The sequence below is a fragment of the Taudactylus pleione genome, unplaced genomic scaffold (assembly GCF_031769625.1).
Source record: "Taudactylus pleione unplaced genomic scaffold, aTauple2 ptg000225l, whole genome shotgun sequence".
Lineage (NCBI taxonomy): Eukaryota > Metazoa > Chordata > Amphibia > Anura > Myobatrachidae > Taudactylus > Taudactylus pleione.
Window position 1 is genome coordinate 12,065,549 of NW_028284627.1, and position 26,751 is coordinate 12,092,299.

The window sequence follows — 26,751 nt, forward strand, 5'->3', positions numbered from 1 at the left end:
GTTATTGGGAGTGCCAGACCATGCCTGTTTATATATATATATATATATATATATATATATATATCTATATATCAATCCAACGGGGAATAGACAGGCACTCAGAGGCACGATTGAAGATGCTCAAAAATAGTGTATTAACGTCTACGTTTCAGGGCACCAGCCCCTTCGTCAGGACACACTTAACAACATACAACATGAAATGAACATTAAACAGCAATAAATACCTGAAGGAGAAAAGTAGCAGCGAACCACATCCAGCCGAGTGCAGCCCTGCTTCCACGTGACACACCCTTCCGGGCCCCGCCGGTGGGCGTTCCGTAGCAACCACACACAGCTTGCATTCCAGCCAGATAGACACGCACGTCGGCACAGAGAGAGCCAACCCAGCAAGCGGCCAGAAAACATGTGCCAGCAACCCATCAGATCCGCCCCCAGCGGCCAACTCAGTGCAAGTCACCCTGGCAGGTCCCACATAGTATGTGTAGCTAAGCAACACTACTCACCGCGGTCCAACATAGAAGGTGTCCCGTGCAGTACCGCATACGCCAGACTGGCAGGTGTAGCCACACAATCATTACATATATACTAGGGATGTGCGCCGGACCATTTTTGCCGGATTTGGATTTGGTTCTAATTCGTCGTCCGGCTTTGGATTTGGATTTGCCAAACTGCGGTGACTGGCTTTGGATTTGGATTTGGATTTTTTGCCAAAATTGGCAAAAAAAGCTAAAATTACATAAATTGGGCTTTTTTTTCTTCCTAGAGTGTTATTTACCTCAATAACATTAATTTCCAGTCATTTACAGTCAATTTAGACCACCTCACAGCTTAAATTATTGGTTTCACCATTATTGGCCAAAGGTTGCAGTGAGCTGACTGGTGACCAAGCGTCAGAGCAGCGGCGCAGTGGCACAGACACCACAGTTTAAAGCACATCAATGAAACTATGCCACACAGCAGTGGCAGAAATGAAAGCTAGTGCTAGATGGAATTGTCCTTGGGCCCTCCCACCCACCCTTTATGTTGGAGCTTAAAAAGGACATGCACACTTTAACAAACGAAGCATTTCAGCGACAGGTACTGCCACTTTGTGGCTGAAGTGCTTGGTTTGTTTGGGCCCCCACAAAAAAATCTTCCAATCTACTAAAGGCAACAGGTCTACAGTGGCATGATGTCACCATCATTGTCATCCTCACCCTCATCAGTGTGTACATCATCCGATTCCTCACACAATATCAGTTCATCCCCGCTGGAATCTACCATTACAGAAGTATCTGTACTGTGACATGATAGTGGGAAAGGTTTTCCTCGTGAAATTTCCAGTTCATTTTAATGAACATCATTTTTTCTACATTTTGTGGAAGTAGCCTCCTTCGTCGTTCACTCACAAGGTTCCCGGCTGTACTGAAAACTCTCTCCGAGTACACACTGGAGGGTGGGCAGCTTAAATAATGCAAAGCCAGTTTATACAAGGGTCTCCAAATTGCCTTTTTTTTCTTCCAATATTCGAAGGGACTCTGTGATATGTCTACGTGTACGGTGTCCTGAAAATAATCCTCCACCATTCTTTGGATGGTAATCGTATTAGATGGAGTTGCGGTAGAGGTGTCACTGGTGTTGGGCAAATCTTTTAGACCCGACCAGATGTCAAAATGTTGACTTGACTTATCTGCATCACCACTGGGTCTTTTGGAAAAGGTGCATTTTTTTCTGGCTGCTGCTGGAGAAACCGAAGGAGGAGACGTCATCGTAGTGCCATGTGTCACTTCAGCTGCCAACTTGCTCACCAGGAGCGCTTTGGTTCTTTTAAGATCTGGGTCAGTTGTAAAGAAAGACACAGCATATGACTTGAACCTAGGATCAAGAATGGTTGCTAAAATATAATGATCAGATTTCAAGATCTTAGCCACCCGTGGATCCTGGCGAAGCGAACAAAGGACTTGATCTATCAGTCCAGCATACTTTGCGGAATCACTTTGTTTAATATCATCAAATCTCCAGCTGCTTTTCCAAAAGCGAAATCAGGGGAATCACCTTACTCAAGCTAGCAGTGTCAGCACTCACTTCACAAGTGGCAACGTCAAATGGTTTGTGCACCTTGAACAAGACAGAAAGTACTCTCCACTGTGCTGGGGTAAGGTACATTCCCCCTCCTCTCCCAATGTCATGGCTTGTCGTATAGCTATGGATGGCTTTTTGCTGCTCCTCCATCCGCTGAAGCATATACAGGGTTGAGTTCCACCTCGTTACCACTTCTTGCTTCAGTTGATGGCAGGGCAAATTAAACTGCTCTTGCAGGTGCTGCAATCTCCTGCACGCTGTTGCTGAATGCCGAAAATGTCCCAAAATTTTTCGGGCCACAGACAGCATCTCCTGCACGCCCCTGTCGTTTTTTAAAAAACCCTGCACCACTAAGTTTATTGTGTGAGCAAAACAGGGGATGTGTTGGAATTCACCCAGCTGTAATGCTTTCACTATATTTGTAGCATTGTCAGAAATCACAAATCCTGAGGAGAGTCCAAGTGGGGTAAGCCATGTTTCTATGACATCTCTTAGTTTTTCTAAGAGGTTGTCAGCGGTATGCCTCTTATTGAATCCGGTGATGCACAGAGTTGCCTGGCTCTGAATGAGCTGGTGTTGTTTGTTAGATACTGCTGCTGCTGAAGGCGATTCACCCACCCAGTGGGCCGTCACAGTCATGTAATCTTTAGTTTGTCCACTACCGCTTGTCCACATATCTGTGGTTAAGTGGACAGTGGGTACAATAGCATTTTGCAGACCAATAATTAGGTTCTGTTTAACGTCCTGGTACAGCCGAGGAATGGCTTTTCGGGTAAAATGAAACCGAGATGGAATTTGGTACTGGGGACACATGACCTCAATTAGCTGTGTAAATCCCACTGCATTAATTGAGGATATTGGACGCAGATCTAATATTAGCATAGCTGTCATGGCGTCAGTGATCCGCTGTGCGACAGGGTGAGAGCTGTCATACTTGCTTCCCCTTGCAAGAGATTCTTTAACAGTCAATTGTTTTTTTGGTATACTACTAGTAGTCTTCTTGGTCCACTTCTGGGATGAAGATCCACCAGCAGCAGCAGCAGGCCTAGCGCTCAAAGATTCAGTGTCTTCTGAGGTGTCCTGGAAATTGGAGGAGTCACCGTGACTTAGCACTAACAAATTGGATGTTGTACTACCACTGATCATTCCTGAGGATATTGAGGAGGAAGGTGTTGTTGGCGGAGATTGCAGGTGCTGGGATTTAGTAGAGAGAAGGCATCTAGCTAATGCTGGACTGCTTGTTGTTATTTTTTTTGCAGTAGTTTCTGTTATCAAACACCTGTCATGAGCTTGCTGCAGATGACGTAATAGCGTAGAGGTTCCTAGATGTTTAACGTCCCTACCTCTACTAACTGTGGTCTCACAGAGGCTACAAATGGCTTGACAAACGTTGTCAGGGTTTGGGTAAAAGTAATTCCACACAAAAGATGTGGATTTGTTGGTTCTATGCCCAGGCATGGCAATGGCCTTCTTATCTTGGCCAAGAGCTGCTTCCACTGGTGCCTGACTTATACAAATAATATCCTCATCCTCAACATCCTCATTAGTGCCAGCGTCAGCTGCACATATATTCCTCTCATCCTCTTGCAATTCCACGGTGGCATCCTCAATTTCTATGTCCTCGGCAATACTGCTCATCCCCACAACTACAGATGGAAAAGAAACTGTGGAGGGCGGCTTCTCTGAAAGGTCAGGCTTACACATAGAAATGCCACTCGTGGACCCACTTAGACTCTCCTCAGGGATTTCTGACATTTGTGTTTCAAAAAACACAGTTTGTTCGACTGCCTTATTGGTTTTAAATTTTTTCACACTTCTATAGTCTGATTGAAAAGGTCTTTTATCATCACGAGAGGCACAAGATGCCTCACTGACAGCTGCAGAACCACCACTCAGAAATAAAGGGCAAAGCCTGAGTCTTTCCTTGCCGCTACGTGTGGTGAATGGTATGTTGCCAATTTTCTGTTTCTCTGCAATAGTAGTAGTCTTTAGAGGTTTTTTTATTGTCTTTACCCCTGTAAAATCTACATTTTTTGATTTCAGGTTCCTTAAGGTTTTAAAGCCTCTACGCCCTTGAGCATCAGCTTTAGATAAAAGTGATGGACTTCCAGCCGCTGCAATGCTAGCATTTACATGTTGTTTCTGCTCTCCTCTCAGTTCATTCTCGTGATCCATATTACTTTATCACTATGAACTGGAGTCACAGAGCTTGTATACACACAGTGGGCTATGCCCTTTCACGGAGCTTGTATAATAGACACAGTGGGCTATGCCCTGTCACGGAGCTTGTATAATACACTCAGTGGGCTATGCCCTGTCACGGAGCTTGTATAATAGACACAGTGGGCTATGCCCTGTCACGGAGCTTGTATAATACTCAGTGGGCTTATGCCCTGTCACGGAGCTTGTATAATAGACACAGTGGGCTATGCCCTGTCACGGAGCTTGTATAATACACTCAGTGGGCTATGCCCTGTCACGGAGCTTGTATAATAGACACAATGGGCTTATGCCCTGTCACAGAGCTTGTATAATACTCAGTGGGCTTATGCCCTGTCACGGAGCTTGTATAATACACTCAGTGGGCTATGCCCTGTCACGGAGCTTGTATAATAGACACAGTAGGCTATGCCCTGTCACGGAGCTTGTATAATACTCAGTGGGCTTATGCCCTGTCACGGAGCTTGTATAATAGACACAGAGGGCTATGCCCTGTCACGGAGCTTGTATAATACACTCAGTGGGCTATGCCCTGTCACGGAGCTTGTATAATACTCAGTGGGCTTATGCCCTGTCACGGAGCTTGTATAATAGACACAGTGGGCTATGCCCTGTCACGGAGCTTGTATAATACACTCAGTGGGCTATGCCCTGTCACGGAGCTTGTATAATACACTCAGTGGGCTATGCCCTGTCACGGAGCTTGTATAACAGACACAGTGGGCTATGCCCTGTCACGGAGCTTGTATAATACTCAGTGGGCTTATGCCCTGTCACGGAGCTTGTATAATAGACACAGTGGGCTATGCCCTGTCACGGAGCTTGTATAATACACTCAGTGGGCTATGCCCTGTCACGGAGCTTGTATAATAGACACAGTGGGCTTATGCCCTGTCACGGAGCTTGTATAATACTCAGTGGGCTTATGCCCTGTCACGGAGCTTGTATAATACACTCAGTGGGCTATGCCCTGTCACGGAGCTTGTATAATAGACACAGTAGGCTATGCCCTGTCACGGAGCTTGTATAATACTCAGTGGGCTTATGCCCTGTCACGGAGCTTGTATAATAGACACAGTGGGCTATGCCCTGTCACGGAGCTTGTATAATACACTCAGTGGGCTATGCCCTGTCACGGAGCTTGTATAATAGACACAGTGGGCTTATGCCCTGTCACAGAGCTTGTATAATAGACACAGTGGGCTTATGCCCTGTCACGGAGTTTGTATAATACACTCAGTGGGCTATGCCCTGTCACGGAGCTTGTATAATACACTCAGTGGGCTATGCCCTGTCACGGAGCTTGTATAATAGACACAGTAGGCTATGCCCTGTCACGGAGCTTGCATAATACTCAGTGGGCTTATGCCCTGTCACGGAGCTTGTATAATACTCAGTGGGCTTATGCCCTGTCACGGAGCTTGTATAATAGACACAGTGGGCTATGCCCTGTCACGGAGCTTGTATAATACACTCAGTGGGCTATGCCCTGTCACGGAGCTTGTATAATAGACACAGTTGGCTATGCCCTGTCACGGAGCTTGTATAATACTCAGTGGGCTTATGCCCTGTCACGGAGCTTGTATAATACACTCAGTGGGCTTATGCCCTGTCACGGAGCTTGTATAATAGACACAGTGGGCTATGCCCTGTCACGGAGCTTGTATAATAGACACTGTGGGCTATGCCCTGTCACGGAGCTTGTATAATACTCAGTGGGCTTATGCCCTGTCACGTTGCTTGTACAAAACACTCAGTGGGCTATGCCCTGTCACGGAGCTTGTATACACTCAGTGGGCTAAGCCCAGTCACGGAGCTTGTATAATACACTCAGTGGGCTATGCCCTGTCAGTTGTCACGGAGCTTGTATAATACAGTGAGTAGTAGAGTACAAATACACACAGTGGGCTTATTATGCCCAGTCACGGAGCACACACAAAGGGCTTATGCCCAGTAAAGTCACAGAGCAGCAAGAACACTGCCTACTCTAATCTATCTAACACTAGAACAGACAGCGCACTAGCTAACTACCTAACTACGCGTCACGCGAGAAATGGCGCCGACTGCCGGGCGCCGCGCCTTTTTATAGAGGCCGAACGTCACTCGGCTCTCGCGAGAATCCGACGCCGGACGGGTGACGTTCGGCCTCGAGGTGGAATCCGAGTCAGACGGGAACACCCGAACTTGCGTTCGGGTGGACTCGGATTCCACCTGTTCGGAGCGGTTCGGATTCCTCAGAATCCGAACCGCTCATCACTAATATATACTGAAAAAAACATATAAAAAAAGAGAAGTCACACATAGATGTACATATACAGAAAAAACCATATCGAAACCAAAAAGGAATTATATATCTAGTTATCAAAAAATGAATACATAATCTTTCTATAAGCAATTCCAGTTTATCTTCTCATTCAAGCCTTTAGGGGATACACAGTCCAACCTAAAGATCCAACGTGCTTCAAGTAGAAGAAGGGCCTTAGCATGATTACCTCCTCTAGGAGAAGCAGGAACATGATCTATGATCTTATATTTGAGTGATGAGAGGGGATGCCCACAATGTTTAAAATGCTTAGCTACGGGCTGATCTATTTCTCTACCTGAAATAACTAAGTTAATTGCCGACCTGTGTAAGGCCATTCTTTCACGAAATTTCCGTGTCGTTTGACCTATATAATGCAGGCCACATGGACACCAAATAATATACACCACAAAGGAGGAAATACAAGTAAGTACATAATGGATAGAATAAGTTTTCTCTAGATGAGGGTGTTTAAAAAACTTATCTGCAACTAGATAACGACAAGTAGTACAGTTGTGACAGCTATAACAACCTGGAGGCTTAGTATAGACATTTGGAGGTATTGGAATACCCCTCCCTGTAATGTCTGTAACCATCAAGCGATCCTTTAAATTCAGCCCTCTGCGGAAAGCTGCAACAGGTCGTAATTTATTAAAAACTGGAAGATCAGGGTCAGATCTCACAATAGGCCATAATGCCTTGGTCGCATGTCTGATGACAGGACTAGCGACCGTAAAACTACTAGACCAAGGGATAATATTATCATGATCCCTACTTGTAGATTGTAACAATTGAGAACGTGACATCATCATAACCTTGTTTTTCTGCTCTAATAAATCATGAAGTACATACCCTCTCTCCACAAATTTTTCAATTAATTCATCTAAACGGGCCGATATCTTAGTACTATCACTAATAATACGCGCTATTCTCATCATTTGAGAGAGCGGTAAACCTTTTTTAAGAGCAGGCAGATGGTGACTACTATGCATCAGGAAGAAATTTTCTCTACATCTTTACAAAACACATCAGTCATAATAGCGCCATTTTCAAGATAGATATGCACGTCAAGAAAGGATATAGATTCATTACTGTATGTATAAGTAAACTTGATCGTAGATTTAAGAGCATTAATTTCTGCAATCAGAGACTCAAATCTTTCCAGGCCCCCAGTCCACAACATAAATACATCGTCTATATATCTAGTATACAAATAAATGTATTGTTTAACCTCCGGACGATTCAGAAATATATAGTCTTCTTGTTCGAACATATATATGTTCGCATATGACGGTGCCACCGCTGACCCCATAGCGCAACCACGCAGTTGGAGAAAGTAGCGACCGTCATATAAAAAGTAGTTCCTAGATAACGTAAGTTCAATGAGAGACATAAACAGATCGATATCAAACGCCATACGTTCTGAATGTTTAGTCAGAAAAGTCCTCATTGCCGCCAAACCCCCAGGATGGGGGATTGAGGTGTACAGGCTGCACACATCCAGACAGCATAGAAGTGTCCCATCCGGCACATCTTTAAGGTCCATCAGAAGTTTAAGGAAACTAGTCGTATCCTTCAAAAACGAATTCTGTAATGGTAGTAATGGCTGTAACATGAAGTCAAGAAATTGGGCTACGGGCTGGTATAATGATTCACAGGCGGAGATAATAGGTCTCCCGGGTGGCTTAGTCTTATCTTTATGTAACTTAGGCAGTGTATATAACACAGGTACCTTCGGATAGTCACTAAATAGCCTCACGGCTAATTTAGATGGTATTATATTATCCGCCACAGCTGTGTCAAGGATATTCTTCAGCTCCAGTTGGTATTGTTTAGTAGGATCAGATCTTAATGCCTTATAGACTTCAAAATCCGCTAGTTGCCTCTCAACTTCCAGGCGATAATCATGTATATCTTGAATAACAATGGCCCCGCCTTTGTCGACGGGCCTAATAATGATATCATGATACGAACCCAACTGTTTTAATGCTAGTGATTCAGCCCTTGAGAGATTCTTTTGGACCTTACCAGGTGCAGCAATAAATCTAGTAACAGCATTAACTAGCAATCTACTGAAAGTCTTTATGGAGGAATTAGTAGAGATAGGGTCAAACGTAGACCCTGAACCCTGCTTAAGAAAAACATCTATCGTAGTTGAATCAGGCACTACAGCTTTATGCTGAAAATGTTCCTTCAAACGTAGGTTCCTAGAAAATCGATGCTGATCTCTCTTCCATGTAAAATCGTCATGAAAATTAGTGGGTACGAATGAAAATCCTTTATTAAGGACCTGCAACTCTACCTCACTAAGAATCCTTTTAGAGAGGTTGACAATCACTGCTTCTTTCTGGAGGGATTTTTTCTGTTGCCCCCTTTGGTTTTGCCTGCCCCTACGGGTGGCCGTTCTACCAAACCACTGTTGCTCTGTGTGGCACTCTGGCCTAAAGGGGCACTTGATACAGGAGTAGCATCATCGGATTCAGACATCATAAATTCGCTATCACTATTACTCATAGCTGTATGGTCACGATCTCGATTCTTTGGATTCCTGGATTGCCAGGGTCTCCTTTTTTGCATTTGGAAGTGACCTCGATTTGGTGTACTTTCACCTACCAACCATCTGTATACACGGTTTTCCTCGTAGTCAAGCTCCACAGTATATTTCTTATTTTTCTTAAAGCGAATGAGATCATTTCTATATTTGTCACACTGCTGTTGTAATTTAATCACTAGATGCTTATTTGCTTCATCCTCCAGTATTAGCTTATGATCCCTTTCAAAAGTTGTAATTTTACTTCTAGTTTTAATTAATTCATGACTGGCTTCATCGATAACAAGGACCATTAAGTCGAAGGCACACTTGTTAAGAATGCCTACCCACTTCCTCACAAAATCCGGATTATGTCTTCCAATAGTCGGCACATTTTTAATCCTGAAACCGCGTGGAATCTTCCTTTCGCGGACATAGTCTGATAAAGAAATTCCATGCAATAAAAAATCAGTCTCTCGACGCTTAAACTTAAACAATTGATGATAGATATCCTCTAGATTGATTTTAGGATCCGATGAAATAGCAATTTCTTTAAATAAAATCCCTTCGATTTCAGTATTGGAGAAACTGAAAGTCTCACCCATGGGAACATTAAAGCTACTACAGCCTGCTGTGTCCTGCAGGTCTGAAGACTCCACATTTATATCCATGGTAAAAAAATCACGATTATATCAACAGTAACTCTGACATTCAGTCAGAGTCACCAAAATAAGCAGGTATTCAGTGTCAGTAAAAGATGTTCATACAAAAAAGTATCAATAGCAGTCTAGCAAATCAGGTGCCTTGCAACAAGCGCTGTAAAATACAGCACAACACAAATAGAATCCCAAAACTGCCGGCACTCAGGGGGTTAAATCATCTGGCCTCGGTGTCCAATGTCAAAAGATATATATCAATCCAACGGGGAATAGACAGGCACTCAGAGGTACGATTGAAGATGCTCAAAAATAGTGTATTAACGTCTACGTTTCAGGTATTTATTGCTGTTTAATGTTCATTTCATGTTGTATGTTGTTAAGTGTGTCCTGACGAAGGGGCTGGTGCCCTGAAACGTAGACGTTAATACACTATTTTTGAGCATCTTCAATCGTGCCTCTGAGTACCTGTCTATTCCCCGTTGGATTGATATATATCTTTTGACATTGGACACCGAGGCCAGATGATTTATATATATATATAGATAGATAGATATAGATATATAAAATATACTTCAGCCACACACAGCTGCAGTAAATTATCAAGAAACACTGAGCATGGTTGAAAAAGTGAACCCCGCACTGCAATAATGGGACATCCGGGTGGGTTAACCAACCCTTTGTGAATTTTAGGCAAAGTATAGAGGAAAGCAACAGTAAATTGTGATGTATATTTATTCATAGACCTTTTGAGGTTGATTTTGACCGTGAATTCTTTTATGTATGATGGCAAGTTCTTTTTACAAATGTCTGGGTGTGCGATGTGGTCGAATGTGGCCCCATCGTATGCCAATTCTTTTATGTTTCAGGCTGAGCAAGATATTTTTTTCAATAATTCATTTTTTTTCTGAGATGGTCACTTTTTATTCTCGATATATAGTTGACCTCTTTATGATTTGGTCTGACTCTAAACATGAATTTATATCATTTGTGGAGCTACATAATAATTCTGATAGTCCTGTGAAGTTCATATACACCATTGATTCATCTGTAATAAGGTTTTTGGGTGTGCAGGTCAAATTAGTATATGGTGTGTTGCACACTTCCCTGTTTAAGAAATCGACCGATAGAAACACACTACTGCATTCGTCCAGTTTCCATTCTAAACCACTGAAATACAGGTTGTCTTTTTCCCAATTCATTAGAGCATGTAGGGTCTACGATGATATTGCGGACGCAGGGACCCAATAATGATGCAATGTTGTCTGATTTCTTGGACAGAGGTTATGATTTGAATATGCTATTAGGGGCGAGCATTGTCTATACCCCGAGCAGATTTATTAGCTAAAAGGATTAAGAAACTTATGCCTTGGGTCACTCATTTCAATGTGGCTGGTGATTTGATTAGGTGTGCTGTTAAATATAGATGGCCGATAGTGAAAACAGATAATGACCTTAATCTTCATGATACTGATGTTATGCCCTGCTATACTAGTGGCAAAAACATCAGGGACTGGGTCATGAAGACAGATGTATCAGGTTTTAACAAATGCACTACCAGTAATTTTCTTGCCAAAAAGAATGGGTGCTATAAATGTCTTAATTGTCTTACATTTGATTGTGGGCACCCCTTTCTGTCACCCCTGTACTGGAAAATGATTTTCTATCAGACATGTATTAAGTTGTACTACTACATTTATTATCTATTGGATTGCGGACTAGGATACGTAGGCAAAATGGAAAGGACACTTCGGAAACATATGGCTATGCACCGCTCTTCTATATGAGAGACTTTTGACACAGGTAGGAGTGACCAGCCGGCAGCGCGGAACTTTTCACAACTTTACGGTACATTATTATAGACCATGTCCCTGAGTCCATTTGGGGAAGGGATAGGTCTTTAAAACTTTTAAGATGTAAAACACGCTGGATTTACCGTCTTGGTACTTTGGGGGTCATTCAGACCCGCTCGCGAGCAGCAGTATGCTCGCAAGCGGGTCGATGTTCCCCACTGCGCATGCGCACGACGGAGGGAGCTCCGTCATGCGCGAGACCCGGGGAGCGACGGGCTTTCCATCGCTACGGGTCTCGCACCAAAGGGGGCGTGCTGTCGATGTTGATTGACAGCACGCCCCCTTTGGTGGGCGTGCCGGGGGCGTGCCTGCCAGACGGAGGCGTTCCCATGGGAACGCCTACCGTCTGAAGCCGGCCCCACTGACATCACTAGTGATGTCAGTGGGAGTGATTTTGGCTCTGATAGAGCCAAAATCACTCCAGGGCTTGTGGCAGGGAGACCCTACCGCAGGGTCACCGTCGCAAGTCCGATGGTCGCGATGGTCAAGACCATCGTGACCATCTTTTTGGCCGCTCGCATATGCTGTGGGTGGTCACCCACAGCTATACGAGCGGCCAGGAGGCCGCTCCATTTTCATGCAGGAGGGCCCTGATTCAAAGCGAGCGCTCTGGTCAGAGCGTCCGGCTCTGAATCAGGCCCTCTGGCCCCAAGAGGTCTCAATGAGACTTTAGGTTTGCATTGCTTTTTTTAACTATCTTATTGTCAAGTTTGATTCTGGGAGATCCCCTATTGAGGGGGTGGAAGCTGAGGTCCCAGGTTGGGAGAGTAATTAGAGGCGTGGGGCCTGTATGTATGATCTACTCATCCACGAGTATCGGATGTTGGCGAGACCTGACCAAAGGCGCAGAGTTTAACCTGCGGGGAGGTGTTCACCAGTGACCCCTCCAAGCGGGATATGGGTTTGAGCTGCACCCAGCAAGCAGGTTGCGGCCTTTTGGTCAGATATACGATACCCACGGGAATAGAGACCAATACAACAATGGCCCAAGGGATACACTTCAGAAAGAAGCACCGTAGAGTTGATATTTGTAATTGAACACAGACTCAGTAGTGTTGACTGCAAGTGAGGGGTACAGACGCACTGCTGCACCAAAAGGTGGCACTTGTATAGCACACAGGCAAGGTGTTCAGAGACACTGTTGCACAAAGAGATGGCACTTGTATAGCATACAGGCAAGGTGTTCAGATGCACTCTTGCACAAGGAGATGGCACTTGTATAGCACACAGGCAGGATGTTAGACGCACTGTTGTACAAGGAGATGACACTTGTATAGCACACAGGCAAAGGTTTTTAGACACACTGTTGCTCATGGAGATGATACTTGTAATAAGTCAAAGGTATAACAGCAAGGGAACCTGGAACGAAGAGATGGCTAGTATACACCAGTGACGACAATGTTGTTCAGGCAACTTTCTGGTGTTCTGGATCCAGTATATACCATAGGGAAGCAGCTGATAGGAAGACAGCGTCAGCTGACCGAGAGCATGCTACCATTGATTGGAGGAACTGTCACATGAAAAGGACTGTCATGGCGGCGCCCATGACGGATACCACGATGCCCAAGACACAGGGCCGCACATGGAAGTCACTAGCGCCTAATGCAAAATCCTCAGCGCGTCACCTGCCGCTGCACCAGGCGTCTGACTGCACGAGGAGTCAGGGGAAGTCGGTGTCGGGGTAAGCAACAGCCGATCCTAGGCAGAATCCTGACACTTATGACCTGCGTATGTGCTGCCTTTATTGTTCTTGTGTTTTGTATTTTGTGTTATTTTTTTGGTTACGTTTATGTAAGTTAATACAGCAAAGGACACTGGGCCTGATTCAGAGCCGGACGCTCTGACCAGAGCGCTCGCTCTGAATCAGGGCCCTCCTACCTTAAAATGGAGCGGCCTCCTGGCCGCTCGTATAGCTGTGGGTGACCACCCACAGCTATAGCGAGTGGCCATGATGATGGTCGCGATGGTCAAGACCAATGCGACCATCGGGCTTGCGACGAGACCCTGCGGTAGGGTCTTGCGGCCGCAAGCCCTGGAGTGATTTTGGCTCTATCAGAGCCAAAATCACTTCCACTGACATCACTACTGATGTCAGTGGGGCCGGACTCAGATGGTAGGCGTTCCCATGGGAACGCCTCCTTCTGGCAGCCACGCCCCCAGCACGCCCACCAAAGGGGGCGTGCTGTCACTCACCATCGACAGCACGCCCCCTTTGGTGCAAGACCCATAACGACAGCTTGGCTGTCGCTATGCGGGTCTCGCACATGCGCACGACGGAGCTCCCTCCGTCGTGTGCATGCGCATTAGGGCACCATCGACCCGCTTGCGAGCGTCCTGCGCTCGCGAGCGGGTCTGAATTAGGCCCACAGAGAGATGACGTCTATTGTGGGCGTCCACTTCCTGTCCCGGATACCGCTGCTGTTTCAAGTGGTAATGGGATTACTATAAGGTAAATGTTTTTATTGTTGCTTATTGCCCTGATGACGATGTAATAATAACAGCTAAATGTTGAAATACCAGCTGACTTATTGTCTGATTATATTCGAGTGCCGCCCTTCTGCCAAAGTTTTTATTTATATATATATATATATATGTGTGTGTGCGTGTGTATATATTGTATATATACCATAAATATTCACTTAGACCTATAGTGGATAAACCTTTAAGTGGTGTGAGTCCAGATTAAGTTCATACCATCCAATAGCTCAATTAAATACTAGTGATTTCTGCAGGCCCCTGTGTTTTAATTTTGGTTTTTTTAAATCATCGTTGTCTTTTTGTTTTGACAAAATTATCCTTAAGTGTTTTGGTTCGGTTTTAATCTTGGATTTCTTTAAAAATTAACACCGCCATGCATGCGAAGAGTAGCGGGTTGCATCGCATCAGAGCCAGCCCTAGGCATATACAAATTAGACAAATGCCTGAGATAGAAAAAGCCACAGGAGCCAATCCAGTTAGTTCAGGAATGACAGGCAGGAGGTAGGAGGAGTTCAGTGATTGATAGCTGGTGTTCGCATCTCCTAGCAACGCAGCGGCTTGTGAAACATACATTGTGTCTTTCTTTCCGACGGACATAAATCTGAAGAGATGCAAAGAGCTGTTGGTGAAATAATTGCCAGCTCAAGTGGCACGTGACACGACAGCATCTCCTCCTTCAGTTTCTGCGGCTGCCAGGAAAAAACTAACTTATCCTAAGAGACCTACTGCTGGTGGTGACGCAGATAAGTCAGCAAAACCTAATGACATCTGGTTGGGTCTGAAAGAACTGCCTACAATGAGTGACATGTCTACCATGACTTTGTCTGATACAGTCACCATTCAGAGAATGGCGGTGACTATTTTAGGGATAGCAACCAAATAGGCATGTCAGACAGTCCGTTTCACTACTGGCAGGATAAAGAGGCAATTTGGAGTCACTTACACAAACTGGCTTTGCTTTACTTAAGTGTGTACTCTGAAAGAGTTTTCAGCACAGCCGGGAACCTTGTCAGTGAGCGTCGTAGGAGGTTACTTCCCCAAAATGTTGAAAAGATGATGTTCATCAAAATTAATTACAAATTCCACGAGGAAGACCTTTACCAGCAATTAAGTAAAAAAAATACAGAGGCGCCTATAATGGTGGATTTCAATGGGAACTAATTCATATTGTGTGAAGAAGAGGATGTACACACAGATGGGGATGATGATGACGACATCTGATCTTACCTACAGTCAGGTGCATAAATATTGGGACATTGACAGAATTTTCATATTTTGGCCTATATTCACCACCACAATGGCCTTGAAATGAAACAAACAAGATGTGATTTAACTGCAGACTTTCAGATTTAATTTGAGGGTAATTACATCCAAATCAGGTAAACGTTGTGGGAATTACAACGGTTTCTATATGTGCCTCCCACTTTTTAAGGGGCCAAAGGTAATGGGACAAACTAAACAATCCTAAATCTAACTTTCACTTTTTCATACTTTGTTGCAAATCCTTTGCAGGCAATTACAGCCTGAAGTCTGGAACGCATAGACATCACCAGACGCTGGGTTTCATCCCTGGTGATGCTCTGCCAGGCCTCTACTGCAAATGTCTTCAGTTCCTGCTTGTTCTTGGGGCATTTTCCCTTCAGTTTTGTCTTCATCAAGTGAAATGCATGCTCAATCGGATTTAGGTCAGGGGATTGACTTGGCCATTGCATAACATTCCACTTTTTAGCCTTAAAAAACTCTTTGGTTGCTTTTGCAGTATGCTTCGGGTCACTGTCCATCTGCACTGTGAAGCGCAGCCCAATGAGTTCTGAAGCATTTGACTGAATATGAGCATATAATATTGCCCGAAACACTTCAGAATTCATTCTGCTGCTTTTGTCAGCAGTCACATCATCAATTAATACAAGGGAACCAGTTCCATTGGCAGCCATACATGCCCACGCCATGACACTACCACCACCATGCTTCACTGATAAGGTGGTATGTTTGGGATCATGAGCAGTTCCTTTCCTTCTCCATACTCTTCTCTTCCCATCACTCTGGTACAAGTTGATCTTTGTCTCATCTGTCCATAGGATGTTGTTCCAGAACTGTAATGGCTTTTTTACATGTTGTTTGTCAAACTCTAATCTGGTCTTCCTGTTTTTGAGGCTCACCAATGGTTTACATCTTGTGGTGAACCCTCTATATTCACTCTTGTGAAGTCTTATCTTGATTGTTGACTTTGACACATATACACCTACCTCCTGGAGAGTGTTCTTGATTTGGCCAACTGTTGTGAAGGGGTTTTTCTTCACCAGGGAAATAATTCTTCTGTCATCCACCACAGTTGTTTTCCGTGGTCTTCCGGGTCTTTTGGTGTTGCTGAGCTTTCCGTTGCGTTCTTTCTTTTTAAGAATGTTCCAAACAGTTGATTTGGCCACACCTAATGTTTTTTCTATCTCTCTGATGGGTTTGTTTTGATTTTTCAGCCTAATGATGGCTTGCTTCACTGATAGTGACAGCTCTTTGGATCTCATATTGAGAGTCGACAGCAACTGATTCCAAATGCAAATGTCACACCTAGAATTAACTCCAGACCTTTTACCTGCTTAATTGATAATGAAATAACGAGGGAGTAGCCCACACCTGTCCATGAAATAGCTTTTGAGTTGATAGTCCCATTACTTTTGGCCCCTTAAAAAGTGGGAGGCACATATAGAAACCGTTGTAATTCCTACACCGTTCACCTGATTTGGATGTAATTACCCTCAAATTAACTCTGAAATGAAACAAACAAGATGTGCTTTAACTGCAGACTTTCAAAGCCATTGTGGTGATGAATAGAGGCCAAAATATGAAAATTCTGTCAATGTCCCAATATTTATGCACCTGACTGTATGTTGTAAAGCCAGTTTGTGTATGGGATCATTGCCACCAATGTCCACTGCGCATTGGCAGCTTGTTTTGTGGGGGCCCAAACAAACCAATAATTTCAGCCACAAGTGGCAGTCCCTGTCGCTGAAGTGATTGGTTTGTTAAACTGTGAATGTCCTGATTCATATAAACAACATAAGGGTGGGTGGGAGGGCCCAAGGACAATTCCATCTTGCACCTCTTTTTTGCATTATGTGTTGTTTGGGGCATTGCTGATTGACATTTTTAGTTTTATGGTTTATGAATATCCAGATATGGTAATGGCCACAGACAGCATCTCCTGTATGGCCCATTCATTTTTTTTTTTTTTTTAAAAAGCAGCAGCACAGAGCATCTTCCTGCCAGGATGTGTGCAATAAAGTGCAAATATGTTTAATACAAAAATTAGTTGTATATATTGGTCTCATACATACATATTTACATGGTAAATACAGTGCATAAAGCAGGCTGCGGTAACCTGAGCACTCCACCTGTTGTTGACAAATAACTTCGAGTAGGCCCAGCAAACATCACAGATGCTGGTAGATCTAGTTCAGCTGGAGAACTACAGGCTGCTTTCCTCTGATGTAAACAGCAAGTCTTGGTCCCATTATCCCTAACAACCTCCCTGAGTACAAAGTAAACATCTGTTTAAAGTATGTTCTACCAGCACCTCCACAAGCAAGGCCACCTCATTTCTATTAGATGTATAAAAAATTAAAAAACCTCCTCCAGTTCAAAGATGTATTTTAGGAAGTGAAGAACTTGATCCTAGATTGATCTTCCCTCATAAATTTGTTTAAGAATCAAAACATTAACATAAATAAATTAAAAATGAATCAATCCTTCCGTCCTTTCCCAGCTTCAGTCCATAAGCATATTCCAACTCTAACCTAGTTAAGGAAAACATTCTTGGTTTTTAAAATTCCAAGGGGTCGTATACAGATGTGCCCAGCTAGTTTGTTGCTCCATACACCATGTAGAGCGCCATGCATCTCGCACCACACAGTACGACATAAGTCATGCCACACAGATAGTTTCGTAATGGAACGTGGCGTAGCATTGAAAAAAGTCATAACGTGTAATACAACTTTTTGGCCACCAGGTGTCACTTTTCCTAAACTATACGGCGCATGCGTCTAATTTCTAATGCATTTTCTATATCACTGCCCGATGACAGATGCAGTGATTCTTTACAATATACTGTAGTACAGCGTTTTCCTAATGGAATCAGGGCGGTAGAAGAATGTCTAAAAAAGTTTTAAATCATTAAGTGTGTGAGTCCTGTACTTTTATATAAAAATATTTCACAGGCAAGCACAGCACTGTATTACACACTTACTGTGTGTTTGAAGCTGCACACTTGTGTCAATGTCGGCGCTGTCCCAGACTAGTGATTTCATGACTTTAGTAGCGGCTCTGTTTAAAAGAGGGGTCTCTGTATTAAAAGCTGAGTGTGCGTTTTAAGGCGCACACTTGCGACAATGTCGCGAGTGTGCGTTTTAAGGCGCACACTTGCGACAATGTCGGCGGTGTCCGCGCTTTGGTGGCTGTCAGCTCCGAGGGGTTACAATGGGATCTCTGGCGCATGCCCAGTGGATGGGTTGCAATGGGATCGCATGCCCAGTGGAGCCGCTCCATACGCAAGTCGCACTATGCTGTGGCATATGGAAGATTATAGCACTACGCAATGGCAGTGTGTCGGGAGTCACACACAGTGCATCCCAGACTAAAGCTGGCCACACACTAGACCAACTTACATCCAACCAGCCAACTTGTTGATTGGTTGGAATGAAAATCTGGTAACGTATGGGAGTAAATAATGATCAGCAATTTGCTCCTAAATGCCAGAAAACAGATGAAAATGGTAACTCAAACAAGTTTGTTAAATGTTTGATCTAAACTATTTGTTCAAACAACAGTTTTGGTCCATTTTCCAGTGTTTGGGAGCAAATTGCTGATTGTATTCCTTACCAGATTTTCATTCCAACCAATCAACTAGTTGGCTGGTTGGACAGATAATCTTTAGATGTGTGGCCAGCTTTACAGTAAACATTATAGGGATTTCATGACTTTAGGAACTACTGTAGTAGTGGGCTGTTTGAAAGAGGGATCTCTGTATTACAAACTGACTGTGCAGTTGAAGTTGCACACTTGCGGCACTGTCGGCACTGTCCCTGACTTGGACACTATAGTGATTTCATGACTTCAGAAACTGGTAGTGGGCTCTGTTTATGCGGTTAATTTTTATTAACCTTTTGTGATCATAGCTTTCTCATGCACCCCATGTGCAAACTCGTTTATATTAACCTGTGTCAGCTGTCTTTTTGGTAGTGTGATAGAAGCTATGTCAGGTGACTGCCTTACCTTTAAAAGCCATTAGCTGGCAGGTGAGCTTTAAGCCAGGTAACATTTTTTCAGTCTAAACTATGTGATAGCAGCTAACAGGTTTCCATCAGTGTGACGGATAGTGTAGGACCTGCAGAAAGTGGGGTCCCGTGATGTGGACTGCGGGCTTAAATGCATTGATCAATCCATGAACTAAATCCCCATTATTTATTTACTTATTTATACATCATTGTGAGTGTTTAAACATGGTGAGTGCTGGGTTTTCTGTTTTTATATATATATATATATATACAGGGCCGCCGTCAGGGGGGGACTGCCGGGCCAGGAGAGAGCGGTGGCCCGGGAGACAGCAGTGCAGAGTATATGAATCAGCAGCGGGGGAAACACAGCGCCGCCGGCGGTATTTGATATATGGTGCCGGCCGCAAGACATTACAGCTCGCGGACCAGCAGGCAATCAGGAGCAGCCTTTGCGGCCACTCCTGATTGGCTGCCGGTCCGAGAGCTGAGATTGGCTCGCGGGCAGCGTCGTATTTCAATTACCGCCAGCGGCACTGTGTCTACCCGACTGATGATTCATATACTCTGCACTGCTGTCTCCCAGCCTGGGCCCTCTGAAGAAACAAGGTAGGAGGAGTCCCTGCCCTGTGCCCCTCCGCTCCACCTACTGCAAGAAACTAGCAAGCCTTCCCTGCCCTAACGCTCTACTCCAGCCAACCTTCCCTGCCCCCTGCTCCCCTAGTCCAGCCAGCCTTCCCTGCCATGTGCCCCCCCTAATCCAGCTAGTCTTCCCTGCCCTGTCCCCCACCCCAGTCCAACCTTCTCTGCCCTGTGCCTCCCCACTAGTGTACCTAGCCTTTCCTGCCCCCCCCTAGTACAGCCAGCTTTCTCTGCCTTGTGCCCCCCAATTAAGATCCAGCCTTCCCTGCCTTGTCCACCCCCAGTCCAACCTTCCCTGTACCCTCCCAGTCCAGCCTTCCCAGCCCTGTGCCACCCATTCCCATCCTGTCTTCCCACCCCAAACTTTGAGAATTTTTAAACTGGGTTATGCACTAATTGACGGCCAACCCCCCCCCCCCCCCTGTGTAGCTCCACCCACATTATATACAGCTCCTCCCACCTCTGCACCATCCCCCGGGGGGGCCCTGCCTTCTTTGTCAGTACCGGGCCCCACGATTTCTGATGGCAGCCCTATATATCTATATCTATATATATATATATATATATATATATATGTGTCCTAAATGAGTTCTTTACTGTCACTATATCGGCTTATTTTCTAAAAAAAAAAAATATTTTTTTCAATATTTTTTTTATTTCATTATTTTTTGAAAGTTTAATCTCTTTTTAATAAACCAGTATATGGAGCAATGTGTAGATATAGGGGCACATTTAGCTATTTTATTTTTGGCTTCACTGCCTGCCAGTAATGTCCCAGATATGTCAATTACCTGCTGCGTTCCCTATGTAATTTTTTTATAATATTTTAAGATTATAGACATACATGTACCTTTTTTTTTAAGAAGTAAAAATTTAACTTGTTCAATGAGCAGCTTAATGAGGACCAATAGCTATTATGGTTTAATAAATTCGAGAGTTTTGTTCCAAACAAATTTTTATTTTGTTTTTTATTCACAAAAAATTCCAAAATAACTAAACTTCAATCCAAAATTATAATGCCCTCCTCATGCGGGCTATGGACTCCTCCAAGCTAGCCACACACTGGGCCATTATGCCCAGCTCCCTCCGTAGAATAACGGCCAAGCTTTCCTGTGGGACATCTGTAAAAAAATATTGTTTTTTTATTTATGTAATTTTATAAAATGAAAAACAGTAAAGACCTTCACCCACCCATTCTTCCTATGATAAACACAGCACTGCAAAGTATGTCACAGTGCGGGCTTTGTGTTTTTTTTTGTTGGGTTAAACACAGGGCCAGATTAAGGGAGGGGCGACAGGGACGGTCGTTCCTGGGCCTCCACACCCGGAGAGGTCCCCACTAGCAGCGGTGCGCTGTCTGCACCCGCTGCTAGTGACCCCTCCGCTAGTGTAGTGTAGCCCACGCAGTGAGCGCAGTCCACACTACACAGTGACATACACACAGCCGCCGGCGGCAGCTGTGTGTATGTTACAGCAGCCGATGAGAGTCACACAGATTCTCATTGGCTGCTGCACAACGTAGGGAGCCGGCCGGAGCGCACTCATGAGCTCCAACTTCCGGCTCTCCCCGCATCTGCTAATAATAGGAGAGACGTCATGACGCTGATGTCTCTCCCATAGTGATGTGGAAGAGCCCGGACTCGGAGCGGGCAGCCGCGGCCGCGTCAGGAGCGGAGATTCAGGTAAGTGGTGATTTTTTTTTTGTGTGTGTTTGTGTGTGCATAGGGGAGGGGGCCGCTACAGAGGTCACTGCATGGGGGGACAGCTACAGGGGACACTGCATAGGGGAGGGGGCCGCTACAGAGGTCACTGCATGGGGGGACAGCTACAGGGGACACTGCATAGGGGAGGGGGCCGCTACAGAGGTCACTGCATGGGGGGACAGCTACAGGGGACACTGCATAGGGGAGGGGGCCGCTACAGAGGTCACTGCATGGGGGGACAGCTACAGGGGACACTGCATAGAGGAGGGGGCCCGCTACAGAGGTCACTGCAAGGGGGGGGCAGCTACAGGGGACATTGCATAGGGGAGGGGGCCGCTATAGACGTCACTGCATGGTGGGGTGGCAGCTACAGGGGACACTGCATAGGCGAGGGGGCTTCTACAGGGGACTGCATAGGGCAGGGGGCCACTACAGAGGGCACTGCATAGGGGGGCCACTATAGGAGTCACTGTATAGGGGGCCACTTCATGGGGGCACTGGGGAGGGGTTTCTAGGGTCAATGAATAGTGGGGACAACTACTGGCCCCACTGTATAGGGGGAGACAACTACTGGCCCCACTGTATAGGGGGGGCTACTACTGGGGGCAATAGGGGGGACCACTACTGGGTCTGGGGGCACTTTATAAGGGGCACTACTGGGGGCGCTGTATAGGGGGACCACTACTGGGGGCATTATATAAGAAGCACTGCATAGGGGGACCACTACTGGGGGAACTGCATAAGGGGCATTACTACAGTGGGCACTGCATATGTGGGACCATTACTGGGGGCACTGCATAGGGGGGGACCACTACTGGGTCTGGGGGCACTATATAAGGGGCACTGTAGCAGGGGACCACAACTGGGGGCATTATATTAGGGGCACTGCATAAGGGGCATTACTACAGTGGGCACTGCATAGGGGGGACCATTACTGGGGGCACTGCATAAGGGGCACTGTTACTGGGGACATTGCATAAGTGGGGAGGACCAGGGAGGACTGGTGGGAAGAGTCAGTTGGGGAGGGAGGGGCCAATGGGGAGGACTGGTAGAAAGAGTCAGCAGGGGAGGGTGGTTGGCGCTCACGCCCTCGTCTGGCTTGTCTGCATTGGCCTAAAAGGTAATTGTTTGAAAATATGAAATGTGTTATGATTTTGGTAATTTATTTTTTGAAATATGAAAAACTAGTCCCTTTAAATGTGTGTGTGTATCTTTGTTTTTTATTGTTAAACTAATCCAAAGCTTTAGGGGTCTATTTACTAAGTGATAAGTAAGTGATAAGGTGCCAGCCAATCAGCTCCCAACTGTCATTTTTCAAACACAGCCTGTGAGATGACAGTTGGGAGCTGATTGGCTGGCACCTGCAAAACCATTCCAGGAGACTACCTCATGAAGCTGATTGAGAGAATGCCAAGAGTGTGCAAAGCTGTCATCCAAGCAAAAGGGGGCTACTTTGAGGAATCTAAAATATAAAACATATTTTGATTTGTTTAACACTTTTTTGTTTACAACATAATTCCATGTGTGTTCTTTCATAGTTTTGATGTCTTCAGTATTAATCTACTATGTTGAAAATAATTTAAATAAACAAAAATCATTGAATGAGATGATGTGTCCAAACTTTTGACTGGTACTTGTATATATATTTAGCCATTATAAATATGTGAGTTACCGGATGTCAGAATGAGATTTGATGCTAGTGCATTTTCATTAGAAAAACATTCATTTTTAAATTAAAAGAAAAAACTAGAGGAATGTAACAACCAACACACACACACTTTATGCTATTTAACATCAGCCAGTAAATTTGCATAAAAGCAAAATGGCTGCTAACTGAAAGTCATTTTTAAATTAATTAACCAGCACAATAATATATCATAAATTAACTTACATTTTAATTTATAAATAGCACTGCAACCACACGCATTTACAGTGCGGAAATACTTACGCCGCATGATAATGGCCCGCAAGTGGGCAGGAAGAACCAAGGTCCGACCACCGCCTTTCTAACTGTACTATAGTAAGGGCGCAGCCTATGCGGCGTAATCGCCACCACACCACCACACAGGGCCGGATTAATGTCTGTGGGGGCCCCTGGGCAACAAACATGTATATATACACTGTATATATATATGTATATATATATATATATATATATTATATATATATATATATATATATGACACACACACATTCATAATAGCATATAGTTACTGTGCTGGATGCTGCTTCTGCCCTCGGGCTGTCTCCCAGTCCCTTCTCTACATCCTCTCTGACTGGGAGGTCAGAGGGTCACGCTGGGAAGAAGCAGGGACAGTGTACAAACTACTTGTCACTATTCAAGTGTAATCAACAGTGTCTGAATACACTTGTAAACTGTCAAATTTTTGCAGACTGTCCCTGCCTGTTCCCAGCCTGAGGATCTTTCTTTTAGCTAAGGGAGAGAGCTAAAGAGAGGAGGAGCAGAAGCTCAGCCATCCACCCCAGCGGCTTCGCCTTCAGTTCAGGCTGATCGTCTTGTTAATCAGCACCCTGCCTCTAGCGCTCCCCCATGTGGTAACCTTGACTTTATGTGGTAAGTAAAGAGTTTACCTTGTGTGTTGTGGTTCAATCTTCACTCGACTTACGGAGAGGTGAGAGTAATGGAAGCACATGAAGGGGTGACAAGGCAGCTTGTGGTTTTTATTTTGTGAACACAGGTTTATTAGAGAGTCGGCAGGGCACTTGCATAAATAACACACCTCACTCAATGAGGCAGCCTTTGTATTGCATTAGTGGGAAAAACATCAATAATGAGATTACACATAAAAACAATGGCATTTGCACGGCACCATACGGATTGGTGTAATAATACTTCGGCAGTATGACCATACAATGTAAGGCAACTTTTACGTTACTATTCACAGTTAAATTCAGTATTGAGCATACATTCTTATCTCAAACGGTTGCACACTACAAGAAAACAATTCAGCAATGATGTCAGTACTAAACTAACAATTTCAATGTCCAGATGACCTTAAACACAAAACACTGTATTCCTACCCGTCTTCGCTGCTGCAGCTGGTGGAGCTCTTATAGATCAGTTTAAGTTGACCATGGTACTAGTCCCACTTAGTGTAACGTTTGTTAGTATTAAATCTGGGAGGGAAGAATCGCCAATGTGTATATGGAAGTCCTGTACACAGTACAGCAATTCAGTCACTGAATGTTAATTCCACTTTTCTCTCTATAAGCACATTCAATTCTCAGGCAATCAGGTTATTCAATATTCCTAAACAACTGTTACTGTAAAGTGTCCCGAAGTTCTATCCCAGGTTGAAGGGCTATATTATCTCCTTTCAGTAGTGTATTCCAGCTTTCAAGTATCAAAGAATCACTGTGCTGTGAAATAGGACAGTCTTGGGGTGATCCGGAAAACATGCAGGGTAAATATTGGTGAGCTTGGTCAGTGAGGCAGATAACTCCTATATACTGAAAGTGAAAGTAACACTGAGGTTCTGCTATTTGCAACAAGGTATGAGAAAGTCCAGTACTACTGAGTGTCAGTGCAGCTCTGCCTGTGGTGCAATCAATCTTCCACTCACCACTCCTGTAGTTACCTCTGGTGCAAGGCTATGTAACTTCTCCACTGCTGGAGCTGTATGTCTACACTGCAGTTAATCGATGGCCATCTTGTGGTTGGCAGCATGGCAACTCAAAGCAAGTGTTGCTGTTGGCCTGTGGCCATCTTGTGGTTGGCAGAAAAAGTTATAAATCACAATAGGACAGCAACTTCTCTTATAAGTAGTATAACTGAAATGAGGGTGCTTTGAAGTTACCCTATGATGGCTGCTGCTGTGGTATGGGGCAGGGGGGGATGATTACCCTGTACTGCGTGTTGCCACTGTGGCTGTGTACCTCCACGAGCGGCTCTTGCTGCTGCGCTGGACGCCTTAATGGTGTGCTGCTCTTCGTTGCTGTGGCTCACCTGACCCGGTCTATCTTCCGCGGGTCCCCGGCGTCCACGCTCCCGGCTCGGCTGCTCCACACTCCACTAGAGCTTTGCAGCTTGGCGGTCTCTGCCCGCTGTCCTCGTGCTGCACGCCACACTTCTCCTCAGCTCCTGGCACGCCCTCTATAATTCACCCTCTTCTTCGCGGGCACCTGACCACACCCACCGCTTGAGAGACAGGACAGGCTCATCCAATCAGCACCAGCTGTCCCCTTGCTTCACACGTGCTGGGGAGATATGTATTAACTCCTTCCTTGCCCAAGGTGGTATTAACCCCTCACAGTCCTAGGGGTATCCGTTTCATGGGTGTCACACCCACCCCTCTCCCCAATCATCTACGAAGAGCTCAGCAGTAGACTGCCGCTGCCTGTCTCAGTGTGACAGACGCAGCGGCAGCCGACAGAAACAAGAACTGCTGCAGGGAAAGCTCCTTTCCAGCCTGGCGCCTTCCTGCAGTGCAGGACTTGCAGAGCGGGTTGCGCCAGCCCTGGGGGCCGGGTACAGTGTGTGGGGGCCCCAGGACGATCGCCCCTATCGCCCTCCCTATAATCCGGCCCTGCCTCCACATATGCCCGCTTTTTCTGCCTATTCGTAACAAATGGCACTGCAGGCCCAGGCGCCGGTCCATTACGCTGACGAGGATGTGCAGCTCCCTGCGTGTGATGCTTGAGGCTCTCATGATGGCAAGGATAAATATGACACTGTGCATACTTTATATAAACTATGGCACGTTCTGATTGGTTGTCCCCTCTATTATGGCAGATGGACACAGACATTTATTAATTTAAAAACTCTATATCAACATAAGACCTTACATACAGCATGTGACTTACCTAATCCCACATATGGCATATGCCCGTGCGGCATTTCGTACACTTCTAACACTCCCCAGGTTTCTACAAAGTGAAAGGGAGTACAACTTTGAGGGGCAGTTTTATAGGCGTGTGTTGGCGTGAGTTGGTCGCAAGTTCTCAGCGTAGGGTACTGCGTGGGAGTGGTGCACAATTACAGCCGCTTACGCATATGGCTATAAATAGCAACGCCTGGATTT

General features: G+C 45.1%; 1 protein-coding gene across 1 annotated transcript in view; it reads right to left on the reverse strand.

Annotated features, from left to right (window-relative positions):
* LOC148517268 (matrix metalloproteinase-21-like) overlaps positions 1 to 23,972 on the reverse strand; it is a 149,848-nt gene extending 125,876 nt beyond the window's left edge. The window contains exon 1 of the mRNA XM_088479015.1: positions 23,924 to 23,972. The gene's annotated coding sequence lies outside the window, so the exon portion shown is untranslated. The remainder of the gene's footprint in view (positions 1 to 23,923) is intronic.
* Positions 23,973 to 26,751: the final 2,779 nt, after the last annotated feature.